Source organism: Euleptes europaea, chromosome 1 (assembly GCF_029931775.1).
Source record: "Euleptes europaea isolate rEulEur1 chromosome 1, rEulEur1.hap1, whole genome shotgun sequence".
Lineage (NCBI taxonomy): Eukaryota > Metazoa > Chordata > Lepidosauria > Squamata > Sphaerodactylidae > Euleptes > Euleptes europaea.
Window position 1 is genome coordinate 84,201,734 of NC_079312.1, and position 18,731 is coordinate 84,220,464.

At 42.6% G+C, this 18,731-nt stretch overlaps 1 long non-coding RNA gene across 1 annotated transcript; it reads left to right on the forward strand.

Moving 5' to 3' along the window:
* The first annotated feature begins 3,440 nt into the window (after positions 1 to 3,440).
* Positions 3,441 to 9,055, forward strand: LOC130486958 (uncharacterized). Its single transcript, XR_008933771.1, has 4 exons — positions 3,441 to 3,465; positions 4,105 to 4,199; positions 7,498 to 7,557; positions 8,920 to 9,055. It is a non-coding gene; the product is annotated as an uncharacterized LOC130486958 (long non-coding RNA).
* The last annotated feature ends 9,676 nt before the right edge of the window (positions 9,056 to 18,731 follow it).

The following is an 18,731-nucleotide window of genomic DNA, read 5'->3' on the forward strand; positions in this document are numbered from 1 at the left end:
GTTTCTACTTCGAAAGCATGGCGAAAAGTTTGAACAGAGTAAAAGGAAACTTGCAGGGGCTTCAAGAGTGTCCTACTGTCTTCATCAGAATGAGTTCATCATCATGATTTTGGCATTTGTCCCATCATTCAAAATCTTTAATTGTTAAATCTTTATACTGACTTACTCTGTAATAAAAAAGCAGCGTTCAGGTAATACACGCAAAAAGTGTTCAATTTTATACATCAGGACAAAAAACGTCTATAGAGAGTCTATTATTTTAAGCAGAATCTTTTTCTAGCAAATTATATTTTGAATATGTATTTGTGAAATGTGCACTGTATTATAAAATGGTAATAAATGTTATTCTATGATGGTATAAAGTGATGTTTCCTGTTAACTGCTAGATTTTCCATCCACTGTCTCTGGGACATCTTTACTTCCTCCAGGATAGGTCAGTGAAAGATTGCTCATGCCATCATTCCCTTAGCTTTGGTCCATAGAAAGTAAGAATTCTGCAATTTTCTGTAGTTAGATGGAATTTCTGAACTTTGGCTCATGGTATTTGGGAGAGCAGAGAAGGCAGTGATATTTCGTCGTAAGGATAAGGGAACCAAAGATGGAGTGGGATGCTGCAAATGGAATGCTTTAAAACGGGATGCTGCAAACTAACTGGCCATGCCATGCAGTTTCATAACTGAGATCAGATATTTGCTGTTCTGTTTCAGTCCATTTCCAAATGATGCTTAACGTTGTATTTGCCTTTTCACCAACACAGAATATTGAATAGCTTTCTGCTATAATATCTTTCCAGGATAACTACTAATTTAGATACCTTCAATGTGTATGTATAAGTGTTTGTCCTTCTGTATCTAATTTTGCCCTTTTACTAAATCTCACCTGCTATTCTTTTGACCATTTGTTCAATTTAGAGTGATCCTTCTGGAGCTCTTTTTGGCTTGATTGGGGTTTTGGTGCTGAATAACATCGTGTCCTTTGCAAACTGGACTACTTCATCCCTCATCCAAGACTGTTTAAATAGCAGGTTTCTTAATATACATCTTTAAAGTACTGTGCTGATATTTCCTCTGTTGTGAAAACTGTCCATCTATTCTTGCCACTTGCTTTGTGGTTTTTAATTGGCTACCCAAATTATCACAGAGGAGCTTTCATATGAGAGTTGAAATGTAGGGTGTTAGCCACTGTGTTTGCATGGTTTGTAGTCCGTCAAAGAATTCTAAAAAATTAGTGAGAAAAGGCTTCCCTGGGCAGAAACCGGTCTTACAGCCCAATTCTGAAAGGGGGTAGTTTGGCGATGGCTGGGCACGGCACAACTGCGCTGCCTCCTGAGAGGCTTCCCCGGCCAGAAGTAAAATTTAAAAATACACTTTTTACAAATCCCTGTGAAACTCTCCCATTGACTCCACGCCTGTAAAATGGTGCGTTCCCGGGACAAATGGGATTTGGAAGCTGCCTAAAGGCAGCTCTACCCCCAGGAGTATTTGTGCCGGAAAAATGCTTCTGGGGAGGCAGTGGCAGCGCACATGACACTCGCACTGCTCTCCAGAGCCAGCATAAGTCACCCTGTGCTGGTATCCGTGCCACTTTGTGCAGCACAAGTGGCATGGACTCGGCGGTGGGGTCATGCCAGCTCCTAAGCTCTGCCCCCCACTTCAGCTCACAATGTCAACCCCTGACCTAGCCACACATAGACCAACAACAAAGATCAGATTCCATAAAACACAAGAAATCAACGAAATCGACCAGCCAGCATCAGACGAATCCACAGTTTGGGGGTTTCCCTTTCATTTTTACTGCTTGCCCCTCCCTCCTCACATTTAGCTCCTGATGCAGATCTGTTCCACTTCAAATAATATTCTATTCATTGAACTTCTTAAAACTGCGCTTATGGGTAAGGAAGGGGTGGATTCTGTGTACATAGATTTGCAAAGGAACAACTGGTAATAATAACTAGGATGCAATAAGATGAATTCTTTATATTTGTAAAATACTCACTGGCATAGATAGTGTTTGCTCGTGGATTTGACCAGCTAGCTTAAAGTTATTTTGCTGCCTGACTTTCTCATAACAATGCCATCGCTGAATAGGACATGACACTATGGAAAAACAGCAGAGCTCTTTGAAGAGGCACCTACCCAAAATGAAGTGCTAAGGTGCTGCAGCCTCTGTGCCTATTTATCAGTCCAACGTGTTCCTTCAAGCGTCTGAAGAAGTTACACCTCTCCTTCATATGCTGTATGTTTTATCACATTACTAATGATGATAACATTAAACATGAAGGTGCCATAAGAACCCTGTACAATGAATCAGCCCTCTGGCGTTAGGTTTTCCTGAGGGAATGTGCGAAGCACTCTTCAGGCAGCACAGCTCTGGAAAATCCTGCTGTCCATTCAACTGGCTTTTGTGTGCTCCAGTGGCTTTTGGCACCCATTTTGAGGAAACAAGCAAAGGGGGACAACTCTGGATGTGCAGGCCTGGGGTGCATGGCTTGAATCAAATTTCTGTTAACGTTAGTCAGGATATCAAATGGAGCTTGCCTGAGCAAGAGTTGCATACATAAAAAAGGACACGCTTTCTGATTGTACACAGTTCCCCAACAATGCGCTGGAACCAGTTTTTCTTCTCTTCCAGCTCGTAATAGGGGAGGAGAGAGAATACATGACCAGACAGAAACTGTGTTTCTGTTAGCCCATAAAGCACTTGGAAGACTGCTTTGCTTTCCAACCGGGTAAGTTTTCTTTCTTTTATTATTCACTCCTGTTTATAAAATGTACTACTTAGTCTTTGGTTGTAGAGGCAATTACGACTTGCCCATTAAACTGGGATTTTGGCAAGTCAGCCTTCTGTCTGAGTCCAAACCTTTTGAAGGCAAAAGAGGCAAAAGTAGCAAGGGATTGAGTTATCACCAGAGGCAAGCCTGCAGAAAGTGTCAGTGTTGCCAAATTTGCGTAAGGAAAATAAGGATATGTAGAATAATACCATTCAGCCCTAAAGGGAAAAAACCTGGTGTTTCAGTTAAAGTAGCAGAATTACTAAAGCCTGTTAATCAAACTCAAATGGTTCATTATAATTCACTTTTCCAAAACTGTGTATACTGTCTGCATTAATTATTGTAGTGTTACATGGGAGATAGGTGAAGCAGCAGATGAAGCTGAGTTAAAGTGTAAAATTAGATACTTTCTGAATCAGTTTGGAAATCTGTTAGTAATGTATAATCTTTCCAAGTCGTCTTATGGCTCCAAATACATAATACATGGTAAGATTCAAATCAAGCATCTTCTATCTTTAACACTTCCACAAGGAACTCTTCTTCCTCCAATGCCCTTTCCTTGAGTTATTTTATCCCAACCCCTAGGTATCCTGCTTTCTACTCACATAAAGGGAACTTGGATCATATTATCCTAAGAATCATAGGTTAAAATATTAAGAGCAGTGTGACTTGAAAGATGTCTTCAATCTTAAAAGGTGAGAAGTTTGTACCTTTACTGAAAACAATCCCTAGGTTTTATTAACATAGGCTGCCTTCCTGTGGGTTGGTAAATTCCTAAAGATTTGAGGGTGGGGTTTGGGGAGGGGGGAGACCTCAGCAAGGTATAACGCCATAGAGTCCACCCTTTAAAGCAGCCACTTTCTTCAGGGCAACTGACCTCTATTGTCTGGAGATACGTTGTAATTCCAGGAGTTCTCCAGACTCTACCTGGTGGTTGGCAACTTGACCAACAATATGGGTACCAACATAAGGGTTTATGGCACTCCTAGTCTAGGATAAGGGCATGGGGAACAGCCATGGCACAGAGTCAGGCCTCCTGTATCTCCAGTGCTTTGCTGCTGCTGCCCATGCCATGGCTGTGTAGATTAGAGGCAAAAGCACAAGGCATGGAACAAGAGAGGAAAGGCTGCATGTGATGTGTGATAGAGAAGCACCCTCTCATATTTTGATCTTTATGTGTATAGTAAACTTCTCCTAAAGTTTGGCCAATAGTACAATAGAGTTCAAAAGGTTTCTTTGTTCAGGAAGGCAATACATCTTCCTGCCCACCCACCAGCTGTGTAAATGTACAGATAGTATGTCTCTGTCTCCTAACTTCTTAATATCATCGTTAGTATTTGGGAGAGAAGACAAAGAGAAGGAGAAGGAAAAAGATAAGAAAGATAAGAAAGATGGGGACAAAGACAAAAAGAAGAAGAAAGAGAAAAAGGTAAGGAAAGGCGAGAAAATTAGAGGTAGCCTTTTCATGAGGCAAGAAGAGGTGGGTTGTGAGACTTGGATAAATATTATTTAATATCTATAGTCTGTGCAAGATGCAAAGGAGCAAATTGATAGTACACATCCAAAGTATACATTCAAAAGAGAGTACGAAACTTGCAAAATCCCCACACTTTGCTGCAGACTATGGGCGGTGTCACATGATACAAAAACTTTTAATGCAAAGATTTCATTAAATAATTTACCCCCGTCCCAATTTTGTTCATTTATTCAGTTTGTTATTTACTGCTTACCCTGAAACAAAACAATTAAAACGTATTTTATGTATTTACTTCATTCATAGTCTCATTTTCTCATTAAGATTCAGGGTGGATTGCAGAATTAGAAAACAATGGGGGGGAAAGGCTAGTATATAGGGTTGCTAGGTCCCCTTCACCACCAGCGGGAGCTTCATTGTGGTGGGGCTGGGAGGGGGGGTGATCGACGCACTAATGTCACTTCCGGGTAGGGTTGCCAGGTCCCTCTTTGCAACCAGCGGGAGGTTTTGGGGGCGGAGCCTGAGGAGGGCGGGGTTTGGGGAGGGGAGGGACTTCAATGACATAGAGTCCAATTGCCAAAGCGGCCATTTTCTCCAGGTGTCTCCAGCATTTGGCTGGAGATCAGTTGTAATAGCAGGAGATCTCCAGCTAGTGCCTGGAGGTTGGCAACCCTAGCTGCTAGCCAATAGCCTCTGGTAATTTTTTCTTTTCCCCATCTCTAATCTGGAGACATCTTTAATAGCACATATTGAACCTGCCTACACATGAGGCAGATGTTGATGCTACACCTGCACATATCAGTAGGACGGTACACAAAATATACATAGGAAATCTTGCTGTCTCCTGCATTAGAATTATGTGCCTTGGAGCCAGGGCCTGCAGAGTCATTCAAAATATAACTGTATGCAAAGAGAGGAATGAAGATCAATGGATAATATTGAGCTTAGTAAAAGAAAGATTAAGGATGAACTGATTGTCCTTTTCAAGATTCAGACCAACTGCTATGAAGGCAACAAGTCAATGGGGCAACAGGAAGGGGCTGTGGCTCAGTGGTAAAGCATCTGCTTGGCATGCAGATGGTCCCAGGTTCAATCCCTGGCATCTCCAGTTAAAGGGACTAGGCAAGTAGGTGATGTGAAAGACCGCTACCTGAGACCCTGGAGAGCTGCTGCCAGTCTGAGTGGACAATACTGACTTCGATGGACCAAGGGTCTGATTCAGTATAAGGCAGCTTCATGTGTTCATGTGTTCAGCATCTGCCTTCCATATTTTATGACTGTGGATAAATACAGACAAAATATTGTATAAAATGCCTGCCTTCACTATAAGAGCAGTTGGCCAATGGAACCAATTGCCTATGGCAACATGGAATCATTATCTTTGAACTTTTATAAGAGGCAGTAGGACAGGTAGTTGTTGGGGATGAGTCATGGTTTAATTAAACTATTGGGCATATGGCCTTGGCAGATTCATAGGTATGGGAGAGGTTTCAGTCATGTGAGACATCACCAGCAATCTGCAGTAGCATTTTCCAAAAACACATTTATTACTCCATGAGGTGCTTTATGAGAATTAAGAAATGATGGGATCCGTTGCTGGGCTGTCAAGAATTTACTCAGAGTCAAAGTCCCCTGCATTGTATCTTCCCCAAATCCAAAATTCTTTACCAGTATTATTTCTGGTGTAATTGTTGCACAATCGTGCAAAAGCACAAAGCGTTGTTGCTTCTTGCAGTTTACACATTGCCTGAGTTAAGACTGGTCTTGGTAGCAAGGAAAAAGATGACAGTAAATTGAGCACTAATGTTCCTTAATGGCTTAGTAGGGATGTTTTCTGTAATAGCTGCAAATCATTCTTCAGCTTCTGGAAGGCAATACCCTCAGCAGCGAAACAATCTGATTCGAACAAGGTTTGAATTTGGAGAGGTCCAGACAGAGGACCAAGCCAGATGAAATGCTGGGAGTTCCATGATCAGGGCTCCCAGCTGCTTTTCTAAACAATATGTTATCAGGCACACGAGGGTCCCATTCTGATTAGGACTGTGGCATAAGGGGAAAGGGGAGATAGTCTTTCCCCTGTGCAGCTTTTCTGATCTAAACCTGCCCCAGGGAGAGAAGCCACTAGTGAAAATGTTCATAGGAGAGGCAAATTTGGAAATGTTTAAACAATAAAAGCTTCCAATTACAATATAAACTTGATGAGATAGAAAAGAGGCACCATGGTTTGGGTGGAGAGGTGGTTTACCTAATAATGTTTACCTAATAATGAGTCCTGGTTACATACTGAGGGATACACCCAATGGATTTAAAGATAATACACGCCCATCTACTAGCTGGATATGATTCAACATTTGTGTTCTTAAGAATGCTATAGATTACTGAGTTCCCTTTGCTGTTTTCTTGCTTTTCCATGTATGACTCAACCTGGGCCCAGCTTGGCTAGCTGACAGATTAATGAGAAAGATTAATGGGAAGCATGGCATGTGACCGGGAGATAGACTCCCTTGGAAATGTAGAAGTTTAAGCTGCATGTGGAGTTCATGTTCGCACATCACAGTATAGTAGCCCTCTTACTGACACACAGTGTTTTGGTGTTTATTGAAGGTGTGGAGAGACGATGAGCAGTTGGACCCAGCTGGCTAGTTCAGCTACTTTCTCTGGTTTAGTATGTGGCCAGTTCTGTTCATTTATATAAGCTATGGCAAATGCTGAGGATTTAAAGCCTTCAAAGGCTCTTATCCTTCATCTCTCCATTTCATACGCAAGCGCTCACCATCTGCCACATGTGATGATGACATGCCATTCTTGCTTCTTCGGAAGCCGACGGAGTTGAGAACTAACAATGAGAAAAGCAAAGGCTTGTCTCGTGAGCCTCTCTGCTATTTATTTTTCACATTAGTGGTAATGAACATTTAACAAAGTCCTGCACAATCAAATATACATGACGCCAAAGACAGAAGAGAACAGAGAACCTGAAAAAAATAGAAAAAGCTTGAAGCTCAGATAGATTAACTTTGTATAATGGGAGGTGGCCTCAAATTGACTGAGGGCAGGGGGGGCAGCAATTCATTCGAGTACTGCAATTGAGATGACCTCTCTGCCTGTCCCTTTCATTTTTGACAGAGCCAGCTGGAAGGGCCACTGACAAGAGTTGGCCCTAAAAAGGTTGCCCTGAATTGGGATCCATGTAAATTGACTAGAATTTTTTTCTGTGCCACCACTGTGGGATAATCCTTTGTTTTTTGCTCCCTAGCATGATGGACAAGATGACGACAGCAGCAGCAGCAGTAGCTCGGACAGTGATTCTGAGAAGGTAATAAGTTAATGGGTAAGGCGTGACTCATCAATATGTATTGGGTTGGATTGTTTCTATGGATTGTTTCTATGGATGCAACAACTTAATGCCTATGGAGCATGACTTTTGCAGCTTCCCGACTCCCACAGCAGCTTGAAATGCCCCTCAACACATCGTTCCCGAGGGTGGGATGTAGAAACGCTGCACTGAATCCTGACTATTAAGTATGTTTTGGTAAACATCAGAAATTTTGAATATGAAGAAATAAAGCTCTATGCAAAGAATAGCTGTGGATGTTTGTTTATGGGAGGGTAACTAGTTTAATTATTTAAGGCATTGCCAACATGATATGAGGTTTGTTTGTTAGGTTTTCTTTATTTAATTAAATATTTTGATCCTGCTCTCCCCTCACAATCAGGACTCCAAGCTTCTTATAAAACGCTATTTCCATGCAGAAATACAGCCCAACAGTCCCCAGTATTAAAGCTGGTCACGTCCCAAGCTACTGCTGGTTTTGCTGGCACAGCTGATACAAGACCATAAGCTGGCTGCCTCAGGGTAGTAGGAGCCCTCTGGTTCCTGCCTTTGGCCAAAGCCAAACTTCAAATACCTGCAAACAAGAAAGATACTCAGCCCACATCTCCTTCAGCTGGCTTAGATCTTCTTGATTCCCTCTCCTCCCCACACTTCTGGTCAAGCCAGGCTTCAAATACCTCCAAAAAGAGAAAAGAGAAGAGTTTGTTAGTGCCCAACTGTTAGAACATTTAGCTGCCAGATATTAGCTGGAGATCTCCTGCTATTACAACTGATCTCCAGCCGATAGAGATCAGTTCACCTGGAGAAAATGGCTGCTTTGGCAATTGGATTCTATGGCATTGAAGTCCCCTCCCCAAACCCTGCCCTCCTCAGGCTCTGCCCCAAAAACCTCCCGCCGGTGGCAAAGAGGGACCTGGCAACCCTACCTATTCATACAAAATGTTAAGTGTGCATATTGAAAAGGTAGCAAGAAGCACACTCTCCTGTTATGTGAGGTTGTAGCACCAAAATTATAATAACTGAACAGAGCGTGAAGAATGCAAAAACCCAGGAGGCTGTTCTTGCCTTAGAGGCATTTGAGTGACAGCTAAGGAATTCTGGGAGTGGCTGGTGAAATTGTAACATCCTGAACTCTGTGAGAGAGTGAGTTCAGCACGGGAATTCGGCACAGAGCGAGCTCTAACCAGGCTGTCTGAGGAGGAACTAAGGAACCAGAGATGATGCAGCGATGGGAGAAAAATGGACCTGATGAAAGCCTTTTCATTTTGCAATATGGCTGTCGTATAGCAGATCAGAAATTGATCCTTGGGCCCAATTTACATTTTCTGTCCTTTCATCATACAGGGTCACAAGAAGAAAAAGAAGGAAAAAGACTAACTTTGTGGTTATGTACAACTAACACAGAAACAGCAGCAGAGCTGGCTTCAGGGCATTTGATAACATTCTACCTGGAAGAGGAACAAGAAGTGTCTGACCGTTACACTCAAAATAAAGTAACTGTTGTATTTTACATTAAACTGTCCATGCTCTCTTTAGTGCTTTAACTTCATAAGAACTTGGCTATCACTCCTGTTTCATTTTATTCTTTAGTATTTCAGTCAGCATCACCTGTTTTCCACGTCGTAGTTTCTGAACAGACCAGATATTATTCAATGACAAGAATTTAAGGTTCTAATGGCAGCACTTTTATTCATGGTTGGCTGTAGACACTGAGGTCTCTTGAACCCATGGCCTGAATACGGCCTCTCCTACCTTGTCCTATCCAATGAAAGGCCATGAAAATACGCAGACTCCCTTTTTGTCACACCTTTTCTTTTTGCCTATACATATTTCTATTTGGATGCCAACACTGTAGCTTCTTTCCTACCTTGTGGACTGAGTCATAAGCAGGAAAGTTTTATTGGCTTCATGGGCAGAACTAAATGTATTCAACAAGGAGCATCCTCCCTCTCTCTTCCGTAATATGTAGTTAACATACTCCCGTTCTGCATTTTCCTGTCCCTTCCAACCATGGTCAACGATGCAGTGTATATATGGGTGTGTGTGTGTGCAGAAGCACATAATATGACACCATAACATTAAGTTTTCCTGAACTTGGGACTCTGACAAGAGGATGCTGTTCTCACCAGCATTCTCTGTTCAAACATAGCTTTAAGTCTCCGTTCCAACCTAATTAGAGAAAATGTGCCAGGGCCACTGGTGGAATAGGGAGTAGAAATTAGAGCATAATCTTTTGCTGGTGTTCAGTCAAGCATGCACTTCCATGCACAGTATGCCTCTTGTTAGGAATGACAAATGGGTATCCAAAAGTTACTTGACATCGTTGTACATGTTGACTTTCCTGCTGTGGTCGTATCTGCTACCACTCCCACTGGCATATGCAAAATTAAGGTGATTTTGTTTTGTATTTTTCTATTAATTATAGTGAGAATAATCCTGTAACTCTACATGGTGCGCAGGAAGGGAAACATGCAAGCATTTTGACTTAGAATCATAGAATCATAGAGTTGGAAGGGTCAACCAGGGTCATCTAGTCCAACCGCCTGCACAATGCAGGAACTTAACTACCTCCCCCCCACATCCCCAGTGACCCCAACCCTCCCCCTACCATGCAGGATCCCACAATCAAAGCATTCCTGACAGATGGACATCCAGCCTTTGCTTAAAGCCTCCAAAGACGGAGACTCCACCACCCTCTGAGGCAGTGCATCAAACTTAATGCTTGGTGAATAGGCCCTCTGACACATCTATAGTACATTATTGTATACATTGATATATATTAATTGTGGATTTGCAAAGTGTTGGAGCTAAATCTGGCTTCCATTACCACCTGATCTAATTATTGAGACAAGCCGCTTTCTTGCTGTCTTCCTTGGTTTCCCACTTGGTATTGCAGGAACCACATTGGTATAGTGAGGAGTATAGATGTGTTGCCTTTGGGAAAGATATTAATTCTATAACAGAAAACAATGTCCTAGTAGGATTTACATGAAATACAGGGTTGAATGAAGGAGAAATCTTCCTGTGGTCTAAAGCCACTTTTAGCATTTAATTACTGTAAAGCAGCCAAACCTATTTAAATATAAGGGAGCAGCGCCACCTATTGACACCACTGATCTACTACAGTTAACCAAAATGTTCCATAACTTATTTTTCATGGCTGGTTTGCAAAGCTTTTTCAGAAAATCACGATTGCACATTCCCTGATGGAAAATGAACACAATATGCTGACTAAACTTCTGGCATTGGCTAAGTTTTGTTTAAATGCTGGAACCATGTTCTTTGAAATGAACTAGTGTTTGCATACTTTTATACTCTGTGTGTACAGATTTTTGTAGCTATCCCCTAACGTTCTGTCACATTCTGTGGAACAAAATTAATAGGCTGCCAAGTTGAGACACAAGGAAGGGCCACGAGAGCCAACCAAGGAAGCAGAGCCATCCTCTCCCACCGAAAACTCAGAAGGTCGGACCAGAGCCAATGAGTTGAAATTAAATCAAAAGAGCTTTGGCTAAACATTAGAAAGAACTTTCTGACAGAGCGGTTCCTCAGTGGAACAGGCTTCCTTGGGAAGTGGTGAGCTGTCCTTCCTTGGAGGTTTTTAAGCAGAGGCTAGATGGCTTTCTGTCATCAAGGCTGATTCTGTGAACTTAGGCAGATCGTGAGAGGGAGGGCAGGAAGGGTTGTGTCAATGTTTGGCTCCCGTGGCCCTTTCTTGCATGTCCAGAGCAGTGCCGATCTCCACTTTGGGGTCAGGAAGCAATTTTCCTCCAGGACAAATTGGCTCGGGATCCTGGAGGGGTGTTTTTTTTTTTTTTTTGCCAACTTCTGGGCATGGAGTAGGGGTCACTGGGGGAATTGGGGGGGAGGCAGTTGTGAATTTCTTTATCAGCTGGAGCTCAATTGTAATAGCAGGAGATCTTCAGCCACCACCTGGAGGTTGGCAACCCTACCAGAAACTATGGGAAAACTGGTGGTTCTTAGAGCTACCCATTGTCACTTCCGGGTTGTACCCAGAAGTGATGTAGAAACTTCCCTGTCTCTCAACCCTCCCATTGCTCCCAGGACTGCCTACTACTGTCCCTTGCATTGTTTGAAATTTGGGCTTCACATGAGAAAATAACAATTCCTTCTCCTCCTCTTCCTCTGAGTATATTCATTCACCAACTAAGGGGACCACTTCATGCATCTGATGAAGTAGCCTCTGGTTCAACATAAGAACATAAGTAGATCCTGCAGGAACAGACCAGAGGACCATTTAGTCCAGCATAGTGTTTCACACAATGGCCAACCAGTTGCCCTGGAGGGCCAAAACAATCAGGGCATGGAGGCTGTAGCCCTCCCATGCTGCTGCTGGTTCACAAAGGCTTACATCGCATAAACAACAAACAGCCTTTAAGGTCCTACAAGACTGTTGTTTTTTTCTTTGTGCAGAACACATTTAAATAGCATACACACCTCAGCCAAAAATACAGTGATCTTGAAAGGGACAACCTAGGTTGCTGTCTGCTGCTTTTTCTTTTTGTTTAGAAAAGGAAATTTCCTCTTTCCCTTGTTCCTTTACATTGTCCTATGCCAAGGCAAATTTTCCTCAGTGTACCAACTACTGCCTCACATGTTTGACAGTTAGTGCTCCTTCCTAGGGTTGCCAACCTCCAGGAACTATCTGGAGATCTCCTGCTATTTCAACTGACCTCCAGCCGATAGAGATCAGTTCACCTGGAGAAAATGGCCGCTTCGGCCATTGGACTCTATGGCATTGAAGTCCCTCTCCTCCCCCAAACCCTGCCCTCCTCAGGCTCCGCCCCAAAAACCTCCCGCCGGTGGTGAAGAGGGGCCTGGCAACCCTGCCTACTTCCCCTCTTCCGGCCCTGTTCGATTTCATCTCCCAGCAAGCACTGTGTGTGTTCAGTTGAGGCAATACTGTGAATCCGAAGCCCCCGCTCACAGCTCCAGATCCAAGGACCGAGAAAGGAGCACTGCCCAGTCTTCATCTGATATCCCACGTTCAGACTTATTTCCATCTCTGAGTCTGATTCAAGAGTATGGAGGAGACACTCTACATCTCTGTGTTCACAAGTGGCTCAGCTGTCCCTGTGCTAACCGATTAATTTTAAAGATTTTGTGTTTCAAATGAGAGAAATAAAAATGCCAGCTTTTCACACATTTCTAATGAGTAAGATGTTTCATACTGGGTGCACCAAATTTCAGCTTTCTCTCTGTTGTGAAAATCAGACCATTTTCATTCCTGTGTGCGAATGAAGCTCAAGAATCTTCATATACAAACATCATATTATTAACGATAAACGTCGCTGCTCTGGAAGCAGCACTGCTTTCTTTCAGTAATTGAAGGTCAGGCAGTTTGCTTAACATGCTAGGTACATTAAGTAACAGTCAGATGTGTTTCATTTCCCTCTTTGATCCTCCAAACAACTATGTTACACACAGGGTATGTGGAGAAGAGTCAGGAAACATGAACCAAATAGTTAGGTTACATAAGGCACTAAAAGGTGGAGCTGGAAAAAAAAAAGAATCAGCAAGGGAACTAATAATTACCTAAGGGATATCTTGTTTATGTACATCCATTCGTTTTATGTAACAAGTGTTATCACACTGAGGTTGCCTTTAGGAGAGATAACACAGAAAATCCCCCAGTAATTCTGGTTGCCAGCTGGGTTTACTGTGGCTGGTATTGCAGGATTTAATTCTGAACAGCCTACCAAGTAGAAGAAAAACAGGATTACAATATATATATAACAGGCACTGACAGAACTGTTTTACTTACATCACATGTCACTGCCCTCCCACCAAGCATGTCACTTCCTTTGCTTCTGCTTCACCTGCCTGGTCTTCATTCAGGTTGAGGGGCAAGTAGTGGCAGCCATCATGATAGTGAAGTTACCAACCTCAGTGTGGAGTCTGGAGTTCTCCCCAATCCCCCTTTTAAAAGATCCCCCCTTAAAGGTCAATGCTTTAGGGGAAACAGGTTTTTCCCTGCTTCCCCACAGATTTGTGGTACATTCATGCACCTCCAGTCCACAGAAAGATCAATCCTATGGTTGCAGGATCTGTGCAGAACAATGCAGGTTGGTGGGCTGGAGCAAGGAATGACAAAAGGATAAAATCAACCCCATTCCTCAGTGGAGCAGCACTTATGGAAGAGGAAGGAGGAATCATTTTAGCTTCTTGTCGTTCCTCAGTCCAGCCTTCCTACCAGCCTGCAAGGCTATTCCACCACAGGTCGCTCAATCCTAGAAATATTTCCAGTAGTCAGTAAGAACTTCGGGAGAATGTAGGAAAACTCCCATTTTCCTACAGATTGGAAGGGGCTGCAGGAATGGAGAGGAATGCAGGAGAACTCTGAGTGCCTTCTGTGCCCAAATGGTTAGATTCATGCCACTGTGTCATAGTAGTTAGGGATTAGACTAGGAATGGAGAAGCATGGATTCAAATCACCTCTTTGTCATGAAGTTCAATGGATAACTTTGAGCCCGTCACTCTTTTTAGCCTAACCTACTGCACAGGATTTTTGCAAGCAGCTGAGTAGTTAGGGTAATTTTAGACTCAGGATTTTATGGTTTTATGTGGAACTACTTTAGATAGTAATGTACACCTCAAATGTGAACCTACAACCTGCCAGAGTGGTGTCCCATACCCATACTTCTACCCCAAAGTCCAGAACGGATGACACCATTGTTTGTGACAATAAAATGAAGGAGGAAATGTAAGCTCCTTGAATAAAAAGGATAAAGTACAGCATATAGATACATTATTTGTAAAATGCCACAGTCATACTTAGATTTTTCAGGGCATTGAATGAGTGAGACTCCCCCAAGGTAAATTAAGTAACAGGCCCAGCCATGGGTCCTGAGTAACAGAAGGAAGAGGAGCCAAGATAAATAAAGAGGAAGCAAAGCCAAACGGGAAGAGAAAAATTGTTCCACACAGTGTTGTTGCAACCTGGGTCAGTCTGACCTAAGATTTAATTTTACTCATGCTTCTTGATAAACTAGGTGCACATAATTGTATAATGGCACCGGAGGGTTAGAACGATGATATTACTGACAGAAGTGAATTTTGGACAGTGAGTTAAGATTGCCAAGCCAACCTTCTCCCTTCCCCACACTTCCTTATGGGCCCCTATCCTGTAGTTAATATTGATAGAGACAGTTTCTTTGCCACAATATATAATCTCAGTAATAACTAGGGTTGTCAACCTCCAGGTGGTGGCTGGAGATCTCTCGCTATTACAGCTGATCTCCAGGCAATAGAAATCAGTTCCCTTGGAGAAAATGGCCACTTTGGCAATTGGACTATATGGCATTAAAGTCTCTCCCCTCTCCAAACCCTGTCCTCCTCAGGCTTCACCCCAAAAATCTCCAGGTATTTCCCAACCCAGAGCTGGCAACCCTAGTAATAACATCCCTATCTAAGACGTGATTCAGCTTTCTTGGCTTTGGTTAGGCGTACCTTCTCTCTTTTCCAGAATAGTTTCATTTGCCTGTGGTTTTTTTTTTTTATGGCTTTGGAAGTTCGCATTGAGTGGTTTACAGACTTGTTTTTGTCAAAGTATTTTGGAAGGAAAGTGACTCCTACATATGTTTTTTTTTTCCTGGACTTCTGCTGAAATGGAAGACTTCATCGTGACCTAACTTGAAGGTCTTTTAAAATAGCAATTATTCAGTGTGTTACAAAGTCTTGAGTGCAGGCTCACTGTGAACTCTGAATCATCCGGGCAAACATGATCCACCACATTCTAAAAGACAGAAATAGGGGGAGGGGGAACAAATTATCCCCCCCCCAAAAAAAATTAAAGTTGTGCCAGCACATATGGCTGCAGTAAGTTTTTAGAAATCTGAGAATTTTTCACAGAACCTTCATCCCATCAACCCTCCCCCCCCCCCACACACACATCTCTCATTACATCCTGAAACAGGAACGGCTGCCAGACTTCTCTGAGTGGTGAAAAGTTCAGGGATAGAACAAGATTTAATGACCTTTGAAAAAGAGACTGAAGGTGCCGTTGTAATATTTGTTCTGTTTTTCAGATGCACATGCAGGGCACAAGGGAAGCCAACAGACACTATAAACGAAGAGCAACATCCTTGTTTTTATAGTGGATTTGCAAAGAGAACCCCAAAACGCTTCACTTTCAACCAAAATTAAGCTTCTCTTTTCTTTCTTCTATCTCCCAATTCAAACTAGCATCTGATCTCTCCCCACCCCCACCCCAATGCTGGTGGGTGTTACACTCCAAAGGCTAGGATCATCAAGAAACTATAAGGTTCTTTTGTCAAATCCCTGATCCTCATCAAGTGACTATTTAAGCAAGTCCCAGTGATAAAGTAGTCACCGTAATCAATACTTCCCCATTTCACTTAATTCAGATGGGATTTACTTTCAAGTGAATGTGCGCAGAACTAGGATGAAAAGGTTTTATAGATCATATGCTACAAAGCACTGGCGAGCCTCTGAGACCAGACCTGACTCCTTTTAGAGTCTACTTGTGTGTGCATTGGCCTGCCTCTTTGAATGCATTCTCCTTTATCTGCAGCTGCCCTGTTCTAAGCAGAATGCTTCTTGGTTACCATTAGCCATCTCCTGACTCCATTTCCCAGCTGTTTCCCTTGTGAAATTCATAATCATTCCTGACTGAAGAGCAAACAGAGAAGCCCAGTGAAATATCACTAATCTATATTGTACATCTCTTTTTCTCTCTACCAGGATTCGCCTCAGCAGGCTCTTCTTAGGAACCTGGCACAGGGGAAAGGGCTAAACCTCTTCTTCCCAGCACCATGGCCCTGATCCCCATTGGGTTCTGAAAGCTTTTAAATTAAGAAATAAACCAGGAGATTTTACACACAATCTGTGATTTAATCCTGATAGAAGGCCCAGCATCCCTTTTCCAACCAATAGGTCTGCTTTTACCAGCGGCATGACAGGTAGACTCACATCTAAGCACATTTCATGACTTTACCCTTCAACCCTTTAAGTCTGTTCTTCTCTGCATGGAAAACTAGTTCTCTGATATAGAGAGTAAATAAATCTCTGCATCCTCCCCCCCCCCCGCCCCCCCTAAGGTTTTATCTGGAATATTGGATTTTCAGCTATTGGATTTAAAATCCAGCTTGGAGGTGCTCAGAAATAAAGCTGAAGTGAGAAACAAGGGTACAATCAGGCTTGGAGGAACTGTAAGCCCTTTCTTTTCTTTCAAAAAGGTATTACAGTTCAAGTTCAGCTACAATGGTCTTGCCTGATTGTTTATTTTTCAGGACGGCATTTTCAGAAAAGGGTTAGGGTTGTAGTATAATAGAATGGTTTGGAAGGGCACTTAGGAGGGATTATTAATCATTCTTCCACTCACTGAAAAGAGTTTCTGCTTGGGCTTTCTTGGTGGTCATACCTGTGTTGTAAAATGGGCTTCCTGAGGATAAGGGAAAGACCCCAATACTGTCCAGAATTTGCAGGCTCTGTAAAGAATAGCTTTTCTAACATGTTTTTGGCAGCTTTGGGATGGAGGATGAGATTTTTCTTGATGGCACATGCGTAGTCTTCCTTTCAGGTAAATTAGTTATTTCTTTGATTGTGAGATTGCCTTTATTTTAAAATTTGATGCAAGACACTGAGTATTTTAAAATAATGGGCAGTGCAATCCTAAGGGGGGGAGGGTAGTTCTGCCACGGCCAGGGACGGTGCAGCCGTGGATTAGCTGCACCACCTTCTGACCAGTTTGTTGTGCCGCAGCCAGCAAGCCAAACAGGAAAATTACCCAAACGCCCGTGAAAACTATTGTATGCAGTTCCACAGGCTGTGCCACCATTTTTGCTGGTGTGAGTTCACACTGGCAAAAGGGGGCATTCCTAGGGTGAAGGGGCTCAGGGAGCTGATAAATGCCAGCCCTGTCCCCAGGAACTCCCCATTTGGTGCCAGCACAAGCCCCTGTGCTGGAGGTACATTGTTGCTGCAGGTGCACCGGTGCCCATGTGTGGCACTGTTGCACTGCTCCCCGGCACGTATTAAGTGGCCTGGCACCAGTGTGTCCATTTCGACTGCTCAAGTGGCATTTACAAAGGCGCCGAGGTCATGCCACCTCCTAGCCCCTTCACACACCCCCTTAGGATTGCACTGTGTATATAATAAATCTTACCCTTTAAGTGGAAATTTAGGCAAGTGACTCATCTGCTCACTTGTGGTGATTAGGATTACCTCTAAGCAAGCAGACAAGTTGTTTTCTTGTAGAGCTAGTCAATGTTTATCTGGGTTAGTAATTTATTTGGATTTATTTGCAACATGTTCTAATCTAATCATATACATTATGAATGGGAGGTGTTTTTTTGTGATGTAGGTGGGAAATGGTAGTTAAACTGGGTGGTAAGCAGTGCTCATGCCTAAAGGTCATTTAAATCATGGGTTCTCCTTTTTAGTTGTTATATAAAAACATTGTTGTTGTTATTATATTATTATATAATACAGTTGTTATTATATAAAGAGAAGTCTTTCCAGATAGAGCTTTGCCATCATATCTCCAGTTATACATTGACCTTATCTTATCATCATTGAAGGGCTGTCACTTAGAGGAGGGCAGGGAGCTGTTCCTGCTGGCAGCAGATGATAAGACTCACAGTGATGGGTTTAAATTGTGGGCGGAAAGGTACCGGATGGATATTAGGAAAAACATTTTTACAGTAAGAGTTGTTCAGCAGTGGAATCAGCTACCTAGGGAGATGGTGAGCTCCCACTCACTGGCAGACTTTAAGCAGAGGCTGGACAAACACTTGTCAGGGGTGCTCTAGGTTGATCCTGCATTAAGCAGGGGGTTGGACTGTATGGCCCCTTCCAACTCTATGATTCTATATATAATTTTATTAGCGATTAATGCAAAGGTTGATGTTCTGCTTTCATGTGTCCTGTTAGGAAACTTCATGCTTTCATTGAGTTAGGAGCATGAAAGAATGAAAATATGAATATGAAAGAAAAAAACAGTACATTTTTTTAACCTGTGTGTCTGTCCCACTGGAACAGTAAGTGTTTAAAATTGTTGGAAAGATTTTGAAATATCTGAGCTTGATTTTTGTATATTTATTTTAAATATTTGAGGACATTCAAGGCTATTGTGTTCTGAGAACAGCAGAAACAAACAAAAAGTGTATGCTAAC